The sequence below is a fragment of the Haemaphysalis longicornis genome, unplaced genomic scaffold (genome assembly GCF_048455015.1).
Source record: "Haemaphysalis longicornis isolate Haplotype H1 unplaced genomic scaffold, Haemaphysalis longicornis Haplotype H1 scaffold_13, whole genome shotgun sequence".
Lineage (NCBI taxonomy): Eukaryota > Metazoa > Arthropoda > Arachnida > Ixodida > Ixodidae > Haemaphysalis > Haemaphysalis longicornis.
Genome location: NW_027526233.1, coordinates 22,021,275 through 22,035,271, shown reverse-complemented (window position 1 = coordinate 22,035,271; position 13,997 = coordinate 22,021,275). Strand labels below are relative to the sequence as shown.

Below are 13,997 nucleotides of genomic sequence, written 5' to 3'. Positions count from 1 at the left end.
AACGCTTGAGGGACAAAGACAAAGGCACCTTATCAATTTTAAATTCGTTCGTTGGCTTAAACTTCCCAGGGGTGACGAGCCATGAAACGGAGGCGGCAGAGCATTTAAAACAGGATGTTGTGGGCATATACATGAACTCATGACCGACAAGAATGGTAATTTGAAGGGAAAAAAACAAAGCAGCCTAAACCAACTTATAAGCAGGGACTGCAAGTATATTAATGTTTAAGTGAAAAAAGAACCCTTAACAGTTATTTTAATTTTTCAAGGTGGCAGCCTCCCAAAAACGTAAGTGTGATATACCTGTATCCGAGATTTACCAAGTACATTTAGACATTTCGTATAATCTTTTATTTTATCATCGAAGTCGGGAAACAATTTGCTGCCTATTTTTCAACGATTTCTCTCCACCATAATGGATTCTCTTCGCTGCCTGAATAGACATTTCCACATTTGTGGGCTCTACCATGGTCCCACAAAACCAAAAGAATTGCACAGGTTTTTCAAACTGCAATTTTTCTGTTGATCTTGTAAGGCGGGGCAAGAAATCCTTTGTGTTTCTATCGCAATGGCCATAGTAACTGCGTTTTGTTTCTGGGCGGTTGGGTTGGGCCGCTCGGTGGCTTGGTTGGAGCCGCTGAAAAATAATAAATATAATAAAAGTGAGTCCTAGTTTATAATTTATTATCTAGGTGTTGGAACGAACAGTACTAAACAACCATTAAAATTGCCAGATCGTTTCCGCCCTACATATTTCTATACAAAGGCCCAGCTCATTTGTATGCCAATTGTAAGGCAAAGACAGCTTTTCTGAAAGGCTCCTGTCAATTTTGATTGGCAGCAGGTTATAAGCATGCTCCACAAGTTGAAGGGACCGATGGATATTGGGTGGGCACAATGGCCTGAAGAGGGGAATTTAGGTGGCTAACCATAGGCACACTATGCCAGGCTTATGGGCTACTGCTCGCAGAAGTAAACTCTCTCTGTAGACATGCTAGCGTCACTGAGGTCAAGAGGCCAGAGCAGTAAATCTACCGCCTCCCTGAAAATAACAGTCCATCATGTCGGCCGCCGTTATCAACCGATCAACGCAATGCGTGAGCCGTCATTTAAACATACAAGTTTTATACAAGAAACATGTTTTAAATTCAAACGCGTATGCTTATATGACGCTGACGTAGTGCTTTAGTGTTAACGAATGCGCTCCTCTCCTATAATAGCACAGTGAGTTTGTTATATTGAACTACGGCTTGCTCGTTGCGGGGAAATTGCAGGAGTGGGTGCACAAACGAACCATCAAGAAAACAGTTCTTCTGACTGGTGACATTGAGAAAAATATTTCCCCAACTTGATTGTTCTACGCAATGCTCCATTCAATTTGAATCGCAGTTACAGCATTCATGAAAATAGCAAACTAAAATAAAATCAAAACCGTACTTGATGGATTGGGTGATCAAAACACCCTTCTGCGGTACTGGGTATCAGCGCCTGAATGTTGGTCACATGGAAAAACCTTGTTGAGTGGTATTACCGGACGATAAAGTAAACGGACCGCCGCTCAGGGAGCCGGAGCTCCTCGGACGGACCGCGGCGCGGTTAAGTCGCTGCGCACGTGGACGACGGGAGTGCCACGAGTGGCACCAAACGCCCCTTTGGCCTCGCACGGGATGTTGTCACGCTTGATAAATTTCTAGTGCAGCGTTTTCCTTTAATCCTGCACATGGCGCAGTCGCGCTGTAGCGGACGGCCGCAGGGCAACAAACTGTGGCGCTAGGAAGGAACGAAGACCCGTTCTGCTCTTGTAGACAATTTTTGTTCGCCTCATATTGCGTATTAGTACCTGTCGGAGGCGTCCACCGCTGCTCCATTTTGGATAACACGGCACAATACACCGCAACGGCTGCTACCATGACACTCGCTTTTTCACGCCGGTGCGATGTTATTGTTTCGAAATTGCCTTTCTGGCATTGTGTGCGGCCGTGGGTATATTATTCCGTGCAGCGAGTCCTCTGAAGACTGCTTTAATTGCTTCTAGGATATGGTTTAGGTGATGAATTTTCGCGCAGTAGCGGCCGTTCGCCTAAAGTTTGTCTGTTGTTAAAAAAAACCGGAAGCCTTTAAAAAAAGATTCCTGTAGCGGAACCCGAACATGTGCCCCTGGCGTTATGAAACCAGCGTTTATCCGTTTTAGCTATTATCACCTTTCGGGCGCACAACATTACTTCATTTGGATTATTCGTACCGTTGGTTGTCAACAGTCGGGTCTCCAACGAACGCGGAGCGGCTGTTTCTTCAGCCTTTCAACACTAGTGCAGGGTGAGTCAATTTCTTAAGAGAACGTTTTTTGACTCCCCGTTCAGTTTCCTAACCGCAGTGCTGGGTTTTATCGTACGCGGTGTAACACTGCCTTCCCCGTGGGCCAGATATACAAATGAGTTTACGGTAGACGCGCTGACGTTGTACTAGGCGACACTAGCCTACGGGCATTGCCCCCGCGAGGAGCGTATAGACTACCGTAATGAGAGACCAGTAAATTTGTACCACGTTAACGAGGCTTCGAGTTGGTGGCGTCTAAGCTGCGCGCTGACCAGCCGGACCGTCCTTGCTGTGCCTACCACGAATGAAAGGCGACTTTGGACGTGGACCGCGCTGTGTCGGAAACCATCCCCCCCACCTTTCTCCCCCCCCCCCCTCCCACGCTTCTTTTCCGCAGACGAGAAAATCTAGGTCCGACAAGAAAACATGCGAGCACTGATGCCAGCGCGCAAGAATAAGTGCTAAGCTGAGATTACGTTGATTGCCATCTATGTGTAAACTGAACCATTTTTGTATTTCGATAGATGTCCAGAAATAGTTTCCTGTAAGGACAATCTACATATACCAAGCTACAAGGAAGCAGTGTTAACAGGCGTGTTTTGCGAATTTTGGGCAATTGTCACGAACATATTCAGCCTTCTCTGTGTCGGTAAAATGGAAAATGTCGGGGTTCCAGAGAACTCACAAATGCAATCAGGAATATTCAAAACTGCGCTGGTCTTCAGTGTTCTTTCTTATCATCGAACATTTGTTGTGAGCACCTTTTGTGGAGATTTAAACCAGCTCGCACTTTGATAGTCTGCTTGAGAAATGTTGATCGTATCTGTTTCGAACATGTGTTTTTGTCACAAGCTTTGTTAAGTACTTCTTTACTGGCATTTTTATCGTATTATTCACAGCAAAAACAATTACGCGCCCTTTCTATAAAATATGTAACAAGTGCCAGTATATTCCCAGGAGCATTGGTAACTGTCTTTTCGGGTCCCAAAGTTTTAGACGTTGTGATAAGTTTGCAGAGAAGCTTGGATGGTCTGCACGTACCTGTTGTTCTTTTTGTAGCAGGATGAAGCATAAGCTTCGGCCCTTTGTCAGGAGTAGGAAGAAGAAATGGATTTTTGAATGCCTGTACCACCACATTTGTCGCAGTCACAATGACAATAGTAACAATAACCAGTTTAAAAAACTTGCGCGCTATGCCTATGTGGGCACAACATGTCCCTATATGTTCGCCCTACTACATCGAAATCCATTCGCTGGCCTACAGTGTTGCATCGTCCGCTTTCAGATGATGTGCGCTATGTGGCGTGAGAGTGCGCACCTAGCATTTACACTGCAGGGTTGATGGCACAAGAATGTTCTGTTCGTTTCAGCCCTTTTTGTGCCCACTGCACTGAACTGAAAATGTATTGTCGAGCGTTCTTCCAAATTCAATAGGTAAAAGCATAGCGCCATTCGCGGTGAACAAAAAGTCACGAAACATTACTCATTTTCTGCCTTCTTAGGATAAGCTAGGAGAACAATAAATATAAAGTAACGCTATTGTTTTCCTTCCAAGAAATTTAAAGCTTGGGAAACTCTGCTGCCGAAAAATATATATTGTGGTTCAAACATGAAGCTGACAATGAGTGGAGCTAACAAGTATGCATCGCAAAACAATAAGCGACATAAGCCATCTGAAAGACTATAATTGGAAAAAGCTGTTTTAAAAGACAAGTTAATTAAGGTTTTTTATGGCGAAATAAAGTTTTATGTGAGCCGTAACTTGCTACAGTTCCTATTTGGCGCGAAGCTATTTTATGGAGGTTTGGCTGACTCCTCAGGGGAGCAGAGGTGTGAGGGCATCGGACAAAGACAGATGACCCAAATTTTATTGGCGAGAGAATCGCATCCGAAAATGTCCGAAAATATTACAAAAACCACACCAAATGTTGGTTATTCTCTGCGTTTCACAAATGACCCACCAATTAACAATCAATGGCAGGCGGGTTGGTAAAATGCGAATGCTTGACGATTTCATTGCAGCGGTTGCGGTTCGAGTGATCGCGGCGGGCTCATGGCCTAGGGTTCTGCACAGTACAATTGCATCGCAGACGTATATTGTGCTGGGGAAGTGACGAAGCCTTTGCTTATCTGGATGGCCAGCAGGAAGATGTGGTGGTTTAGCGCTGAGTTGTCCTTGCTTTTGGAGTTCAGCCGAAAACCCACTCAGCAGAGGGCTACGCTGGCCGCCACCTTATCTGCACTTATCATAGTCGATGTAGATAGGTAAGTTTCAGAAATGACAAATAAAGTTATCAAGCCCCACGTGTCTTTGGAAAGCCAGGCGTTCCAGAGCCCGCTCTCTAGTTCGGCATTAGCGTAAGTAGGGTGCCCATGCCAATTTGCATACCGAACGTGGATTAACAAACGAGAACAACGGAGCCCAACGAGCGAACAGAAAAGCATAAAAATCCAGCATCTAAAAATTTACTCGTACTTCTGTAAAAAATCATGCCGAATGTATGCAAAGCGTCGAAACCCATCAAGACCCGATCGCAGCCATTCCAAAGCGTAAGGTGAGAGAGGATCTCGCAGCGAATTGTATTATGCGGAAAGGGACGGAACCATTTGAGAACGCCAAGTCGAGAAAAAGTACGCGATGCGTTCAATCGGACATCAATGGTCACAAAGTCTGAACACATATTATGTGTCTTGGCCCGTGGGTAGGTGTTGATGACGCTACCTGTATTGTCGTGTGTAATGTAATGACCTGTAATGTCAATTATAATCAGCACGAAAATGAATATTTAGGCGTTTTGTGTAGAAGGTTTCCGGCTTGTGGTGTCAGGCCGATCCCGTTCAACCAATCACCCAGTGGAGTACATGTAGGTGTTTAACAAAATGCAAGCATATGTCTGCAGTTGTGTTTATGCTAATCAGTGTATTTCGCCGTCACGCCAAGGGATTGTTACAGTAGCAGTTACGTGACCATTACTCGTGCAATGAAATTACCACGTGTTTTTTTTACCACAAAATTTACAGCTCCACTGGTCGTCCACTATCGCAGTGGGGAATCGTCCTAATGTTTTTCTACCTTATCTAACGGGCCACCCAAACATGCGCCTGAAGGGACAAATAAGGCAACGGATGTGCTCGTAATTCGCAAGAAAATAAACCTTTATTTGTCGTCTTTTCCGTGTCTGTTTCCTGGGCCACATACCATACCTTGTTTTTGTACTCTCTTCCTCCAATTAACCCGCTCCACCACGAGAAAAGTCACTGTCACCAAATAATTCATAGGGACCTCCTCAGATGCTCCGCATCACAAAAAGTGCCACCGGAATACGTTCCGCATACTTCATTGATTGCAACGGTGAAGGCATCAAGTCCACGTGCCTCCATAAAAACATCTTCAATCCCCAACACCAACAACCTGCTCTGGCATTATGTGTGAAATGGGGGGCCCTGTATAAACACGAAATTTGAATACGAAATAATTAGCGGAAATGGGGGAGTTTCCAAGCCACTATCGCTACTGTAAATCACGTTCAGTAATGCATCTCAACAACAATTGAAGCAATAGATAAGGAAACCTGGAAAGAAAAGGTGCGGCGTCATAAACGTATCTCCTTCCGTCCGCGACATCCATGACGCCTTGGGCGATATCAGGCAGCATCATTGGTCCAGGAGGTAGGACAAACACAAATCATTTTCAGACAAATTTGTGTTCCTGTGGACCCTCTGCAATGTACATGGCGAGCAGAGTAATGGTGCTGCTAACGCTGATGGTTATTCGTAGGGCTACATTGCTGCACAAAGTTAACATTTTTTTTGAATACCCATAAATACAGCCAAGCATTCACGGTTCGGCAAAGTAGGCGGCTTTGCCTGGCAACAATTTGGTACTTGCGTAAGTGGCAGGGTGCAGACTATTTGCGGTTGAAGTAACTAGTGGGAAAGCAACTGGTATAAAGGCGTATTGATTCCTATCCTGCGGAATTGGCAAAACACCTCTCCTAGTATGAAAACACCTGAGCTGCATTGCGGCGCACGTCGCCAAGGAGGTACGTGTAAACCTACCATAATTTTCACCTATTTGATGAGCCACGCGATGGACTCACATGTAAGATCAAATAGAAATGAACACAAACGGTACTCAACCTAGTGTTGGTGCGAATAACGGCGCAGGGATCTTAACGAAAGAAAACTTTCCCTAAGCATATTCCGTGAGAAATCTCCGTTTGATTTTAAGTACACAGCAGGGTGTTCTGTAGTAAATAAGTCAACATCTTTAAATATATATTGGGGGGCAGCGTTTACTTTGAATTCTCACATCGACAGTATTTCTTCGTTCGCATTCACAAAACTGTGTTTTACGTCCATATTTCAGAAGTTTCCCCGAAGTGTTGCCATTTGAAGATGCCACCAATACTTGAATATACTGCTGTAGAATGGTACCAAATAACCTCTAAAAACGAGAAAGGCGTCATGAGAAAGTTCCAAACGTTTTTTTTTTCAAAATTTCTGCGTAACTCTGAAATCAGGATTAGTAATACGATCCGAAAACTTTAGTAAAATGACAGAAATTTTTTTATATTTCCTTTCTCACTCGCTAAGTATGAATTCTCTACCGACCCTTTACCCACATATACGCCCTGCCGGTATACACAGGTATCATCACCACCAAACACAGCTATCCCAATAACTTGTGAAGGCTGACCACAACTAATTATTTCTTGCTCGCACCGTGTTTGAGTGGAAATCCCCTTCTTGTTGCAGCGCTTAAGGGGCATATGTCCCCTTCCTGTCCTTGCTAAATGCAGGTAGATAACATATCGACAAACTGGTTCACTTGACACATTGGAGATTGCAAGACAGTGTCGATTGTTCACTGTCTTACCGTTTTGGTATGTTTATTGTTGCGTGATATGTAAGTGCTCATCCGACAGGGACCAGAAGTGTTATTTAGTGTCGCATTTAATTACTGTAGCATATTACTGTAGCATTGGGTAAATTGTTTCGTGCCTTCAACTGCTGTTTAAAACCTGGTTTATGCACCTAGCGCCGCACCTCATCAGCGATTTGGCATTTATTCCTCCATCATTGTCCAAAAAAGTACCGGACATAGCCGGTTAAAGTAGGTTATCAGGGCATTATATAAAATATATACCTCTGTGCACTTTCATTCCAAACAGCAACGCTCAAATGTAAAAAAATGTTGTTGACGCACTGCCTTTCGGAACAATGGCCCAAGCGATTCTACCCTACGCTTTAGCAGCAAAGCAACGGCCAATATTGAACCCTATGTAAAGATCCTTGAAACAGCAGGTGAGCCACATAACAATGTAGACGTTGAAACTGCGAACACCTGTTTCAAAATCACTGCGCTGTGGCACCTTACGAACTTATGACGATATCCTCGAAAAATATTTTTGCAATTATTGAAAGTACGATCGCTGGGGATCAATGTAGTTATACCCTAAACAGCATGTTTTACCGTTTTTCTAATAAACGAAATATTCCGCAAGCCGTCCCGTTATTATATACGATGAAATATTTTCCTGCACATCCGATATTTTTTGTTTCGGTCGTTATTATCGCATCACCATTGGTGGCCCTGGTGAGATCAGTTTTATAAACATTCTGCAGGAGAAGACAATATTACCATCCAAGTGCTCTGATGCATTCTGAAGAAGGTTGTGGGAGCTAAATTGTTCGACTGAGCACACCAAGCTAACGCAATACGTGAGGTCTGCATTTCTTAAAGAATCTTTGGCGTCAGTGCATGCAGAGGGCTTTTGATTTCGTTCTAGAGTTCAGCAGCAAAACTTTCTCAACAATATCAACCCGACCCAGTCCTGACTTCAGCTCCGCTCCCTGCTGTAGGTTCTTTTAATGCATGCCGTGTTTTTGTAGATCACACAAAATCACAACGAGGTTTTCATTTCTAAGCCAGGAACCGATCCGTTAACTTCCACGAAATTCACGCTTGTAATTTTAAAAAAGTCATATTTTATGGGGCTTCAACCAAGCGCAAATTTACCTTTTATAAGGGGAAGCAGTCGTTCCAGAGAGGTATTCAAATATATACCAATCGCTTTATTGTTTCACGGCTTTTCACATCTTTGTCTTCGCTACCGCTGCCTAAACTCTGAGAAACTGGGGCGTAAAAAGCCCCTTTCAATTTATGACATTGGTAACTGAAATACCGTAACAGCGTTTGTATCTTTTTATCAGGCGATGCAATCAGCATTTCAGCGTGTTATAACGATACTCGGCATGAAAAACTCAGATTTTATTACCTGAATGCTCTTAAAGCAGAATGCATTTTTATAATGTGCTCAGTACACAAAAAACACAAGTTAGCCTGAATGGGAGTTTAGGACAAACCCAGTATTCACAGCTATGATACTGCGTTTTGTGAAGAGGTACAATCGTGTTAAATCCGCCAATTTACGACGGCTCGTGGCCCCCGGTGTAAACTGGCAGTTGTTCCACCATCATACTACCACACGTGGGAGCAGGCCGCTTGCCCTGAGGAGTTTAGACGATGTCTTCTAAACTCCTCAGGGCAAGCGGCCTGCTCCCACGTGTGGTAGTATGATGGTGGAACAACTGCCAGTTTACACCGGGGGCCACGAGCCGTCGTAAATAGGCGGATTTACCACGATTGTACCTCTTCACAAAACTTCGTATCATAGCTGTGAATACTGCGTTTGTCCTAATGGGAGTCATAAAAACTCCCACGACTCCACCATTTCCTTCTCCTCCTTCTTCACCCCTTCCTCCTATACGCCTCCATACGAAATGGCTGCCAGTTGGTGTCGTGTGCCGTGTGAGCTCAAGCGTCCCCGAAACGTTATTGTGGATGGGAACTTGCGGCCGCACGAATGGATGTGAAGTGCTTCCCTACAATCGAAGCTCGTTGTGAACATTGTGGAACCAGCCTGCACTGACGTGCGACACACTGCAACGTCGCCTCCGTGTCACCAACCTTCGAGCCGACAGAATACGCCAGCGAGCAGACGTGAGGCCTAAATGCAGTGATAGTTGAGAGTGGCTCGTTAAAAACAACGCGGTTTTGCCTCTGCGAGGTGGTGGAAGGTAAGATTTGGCGTGTTTTATTGTACCCAACATTTTGGGAGACTTGTGCCCCTTCTAGTGTCAAATAAACTCAGCGTGTTTCCCTCGTCACTGCACGGGCAATTCTCCGCCACTGGAGGTGAGCGATGTGCGTAAAAGACGGCGCCATACCCGGAACGACATTGGGGGGCCGAACGGTATGAAAGCAATGCGTATTTGCGCGGGCCTCGAGCAGAACACTCACTCATTCACACTCGCGAGCAGAATGAAAACTGTCCGAGCTGTGAACGACTGTCAGGTGTTTTTGTTAGACTGTGTCTATATATGGCTTATTGGCAGGCGAAGGTGAAGTTGGCCAGTCAAACGTCGCAGGGCGGCCATTTTTCTTAAGGAGTACGTGTTGTCCCAGCCGAGCCCGCTACGAGGAGGTTAACTGCCGCGTGCCGCCGGCGAATAATTCCTTTCCTTCAAAGGGTCGGGGCCCCATGGGAGCTCTTCGGGGTTGCATTCGGTGGAGTCGACGGACCACTGCTTGTTTTTTTTTTTTTTGAAGGGGGGTGGGAAGCTGGGGGCAGACGCACGCGTCACACCGACCGAAATTTTTCCTTAATTTTGGGAGAGGGGAGAGCGGGGCAGTGCGGGTGGTAAAACCTGAAGCTCGCTCCCAGAACACTGCAAGCAAGGAAAAGAGGGAAAAGAACTATTTTGAGAAGTTGGTCGCCACAAGGGTCGCGCTCTCTTTTGAACAGCAGAGCACTTGGTTTTGACGAACTAGTGAGCGCAGGTGTCTTGTACGGAAGGGCAATTTTGCGTACCTTTAAATAAACATTCACACATTACGAAAAGTTGGACACAAGAGTGACAAGTTCAGCGCCTTTACAATGCCGTTTCTTTTTTTTTTAGGTCAGATGCCAATATACTTCTGTATTTGTTACCCCAGATTTAAAGCGTTTTGCTATCGCTCTAATACATGTGCTGCGGTGGCTTCTTGGGGAACGTGCCAGGAGGCGCGGCAACGTCAGCTTTTGGGAGGCAGGTGCTAGCAAACAGCGCACCGACGACATGCTGACCTCATTGTTTGCAAACGGATTACATTTCTTTTAATTAGTGTTGTAGTAGATAAAGTTCTTACCAAGATACCTTGTGTTCTCGATGTAGGTGTTTTGTTGATTCGGTGTTTTATTGTGTTATTAACATGTTACACGTATACCCTATGCATGATTTTTTATGCAATATATTGACTGTGCAGAAAACAAACTTTTCACGTTTCGCCATTCAACGTTTGAAGCGGGAAAAGACTAGAAATTACGTAATCCTAAACAAAAAATGAAAATGCGGGTGGTGCGCGCATTAAGAACTTCCAAATACAGTAATAAATTCCTCTGCAGAGCTTATATCAAGCGCACAAAAAAATCCTCGAATGCAGGTCAACACTGCTCCCAAAACACCCCCTGAAAACTCCCAGTTGGAGGAAACAATACACTCCTAATGTACCCCTGAAAACTCCCATGGTAGTGGCAGTAAAACAAAACTCCCATATGTTACTAAAAAAAATGCGGAAATAATGAGGGGAAGGCGAAACTCCTATTGGAAGGACTTTTGAAAACTGCGCATTAATACCGAGTTATGCAACAAGCCATTTACTCCCATTCCGGCTTATTTGTGTTCCCTGTGTAAGGCACCCGTGGTCATCAACATGTGCACGCTGCAATATGGCGTAAAAGATAGACACAGTTATTTATTTGCACAATATTGCCGTTTACTGCCGCGGAAATCAAACATCACACTGAAATCGAGTCTTCGACGGACGCCCGTCTTTTCGGGAATGATATTGAAGTACATAATAAAGAATACGCCGACCACAAGAGAAAATAAAACAATGACGTTTCGGCAACCCGAACGGGAGCCTTCTTCACACAAAAGCAGAGACAGAGAGCTACGTGTTTAAGTAGGATGAAACACGTGACCTAAACACCTCGCGTAAGCGTGGCGAAGATTGCCGTCAGTACGGTTCAGAGTGTTTTTGTTAGTCTGTATAATTATGAATTCAAGATACAGCCCAGAGGTGAAGTCCTTCTCGGTGGCGACTACACGTGCTTGCCCCAATCTATCTCATGGTTCGACGATTGTGCATGTGGTGCGAGGGCATTTGTGGACACTTTTCTTTACGCCATTACAATGCTCTTTTAACCGTCTTTTAAAATTTCCAGATTCCCCTGTGTATATTCTATGACAGTTTGCGCATGGCACTTCGTATACAACACCGGGAAATCGTTCTTTCTGTTATTTATCTTTCACTTTCACAAGAGCGTCCTTTAGCTTCTGTGTAGGAACGTGGGCAACGTGTACGTCATAAGTGCGCAGGACTCGGGCCAAACTCAAACTTACTCCCGGAACTTACGGAATGCTGCATCTTTTTGAGCATCTTTGTGAGGCTGCAGAGGCGCGATCAAACCTCTTTTCCGCCGAAGTCACGAAGGAATCCGGGTAGCCGCTTGCAGACAGGTCGCGACGTACACGTTGGACATCAGCCGAGTTGTCGGCAGCCGTGGAGCAGATAGCGCGGGAACGTTGCATTAAAGAAGACACCACATACCTCTTGTGCGCTGCAGGGTGCACCCACTTGAAGTTTAATTAACGTCCCGTGTGCGTGCTTTTTCTAAAAACAGCGAAAGATAGTTTAGTACCATCGCGTTTGATTAGAACGCCAAAGAAGGGCTATTCTCCGATGTTTTGTTTTTCCAGTGTGAACTAATTGAATCTTCAATGCAGTTTAAGTAATGCGCGAATCGTCCAAATGTTCTTTCTCAATTATGCAAAAGCAATCGTCAACGTAGCGAAGGAAACTCTTCGGGGCCGGAGGGAAGAATGAAAGAGCTCGTCGTTCTACAGACTCCATTGACAAATTGGCGGCTATTACCTAACTTGAAGCCCCCATGGCTGTACCATGAAGTTGTTTGTAGAAACCCCCTTAAACCCCCTTAATTCCTTCTCTACAAATATTTATCTTACCGCAGGATTGAAAGAGATAAGCTCAAGAAGTTATTATGCCTTACAATTATTCGCCTCACCTCCCCCGCCAATAAAATGCCCTCGGGTGAATGTAGGCACTGCAATAAAGAAATATAATGAAGTAGAAAATGCTGGGGCTAAAGAGAGCAAACTTGACCGCGGAGGAAATTGACCACAAAACCTTAATAGCGCGGATTATAAGAGGCTTCTGAGAAACGGCTTTGGCACCTCTAATACTTCACCTCACCATGATCATCGAACCTGCATTCAGTTTCACCAAGGGGACGGACGAAATCTTCAAGCATGCCTCAAGTTTCCCCCCAAAATTAAAGCAGTTCCACTCAACGCGAAAGCTGTCGGCAGTGCAGAGCAGTGATTTGCTAGAGGATGTGGCGCTGTTATCCGCTCATTGCTATCACCGCTCAGGCTCCTTTACTCCCTCTCTCACTCCTGTATTGCAGAATTGAACACAGGTTTTTCATACGCAATTCAAATTTCCCTCCGTGGAAGAGCTAGCGCGCCCTATTCCTGGAACAGCACGAACGGGAATTCTGTTCTTTTAGGGGAAAAGCCCCTTTGGGGCTCCGGCTGTCGGCATCTCATGTCCTCGTCGTACGCGCCGTCTCATGTAACCACGGTACTATACTCGGTTACAACTTAAGAAAGGGACCACCAAATGTAGTGCATCACTCCGCCGAAGCGCCGGACCCGTGACGTCAGTGCGCGCGCGTTTTGAAAGAGGATGGCGGTAAATGCGTGACATCATCTGCTCTTCTCATCGAGTTTGTTTGTCGTCACTGCAGTAATGTATAGCCAGGAGAAGTACGAAAAGTCATGGAAACGACAAGTGTCCGGTGTGGTAATTGTTTGCTTGTGCTGGCGGTGATTGCTATCGATTGTTTATCTTGCGTCTACCATTTTGGAACTGACCGATTGTCCACACCTAATCCCACCAGTTCGTGCACGGCGCGAGATTTCATAAATATGACTTAGGAATCAATATATAAGTTTTAATACAGGGCGTAAAAGAGCGAGTGCGTCGTTAATTTATACAACACTCACCATGTTACAAAGATCGATGCAGTTATACGTAAGTGAAGTACTCGATGTGCTGAAGCGCTAATTTCACGAGGTACGCAACATTATGCGCGTTCGACGACGATGCGGAGAACAATTTTAGTTTTTTAGATTATGCTGATGGTTGATAACAATGGCATCAAGCACTCTTGTGTTAAGTAATGTGTGCACAAAAGCCACGCCAATCGGAGGGGCACATAGGTTGCGCGCTGTTTGTAAAAAGAAAAAAAAATAACAGAATTGCTCATTTCAGATCACGAGTGAAAAATAACTTCGCTTCTGCTTCGTTACTACGCGTTAGTTAATTATATTAAATTCCTGGTTATTGCTCCTTACATGTGCATTGCCTAAAAACTGCCGTCATATCTAGGACTGCCCTCATATCGCACTGTTATGCGTTTTTTTACGCGGTCTTCACAAGAAAGCTGCAGTTTATAGGAAGAGGCCATGAAGTGTCTGCGCGTAAAAACCGTGCTTCACGGTGCTGCACATTTTTGGGAAAAAGCGATTTATGCTTAGTTATGGTCAAG

General features: G+C 44.9%; 1 long non-coding RNA gene across 1 annotated transcript; it reads right to left on the bottom strand.

Annotated features, from left to right (window-relative positions):
* Positions 1-328: 328 nt before the first annotated feature.
* On the bottom strand, positions 329-3,646 carry LOC144164018 (uncharacterized). The gene is made up of 2 exons (XR_013321001.1): positions 3,358-3,646; positions 329-637 (listed from the first exon to the last, which is right to left on the bottom strand). It is a non-coding gene; the product is annotated as an uncharacterized LOC144164018 (long non-coding RNA).
* Positions 3,647-13,997: the final 10,351 nt, after the last annotated feature.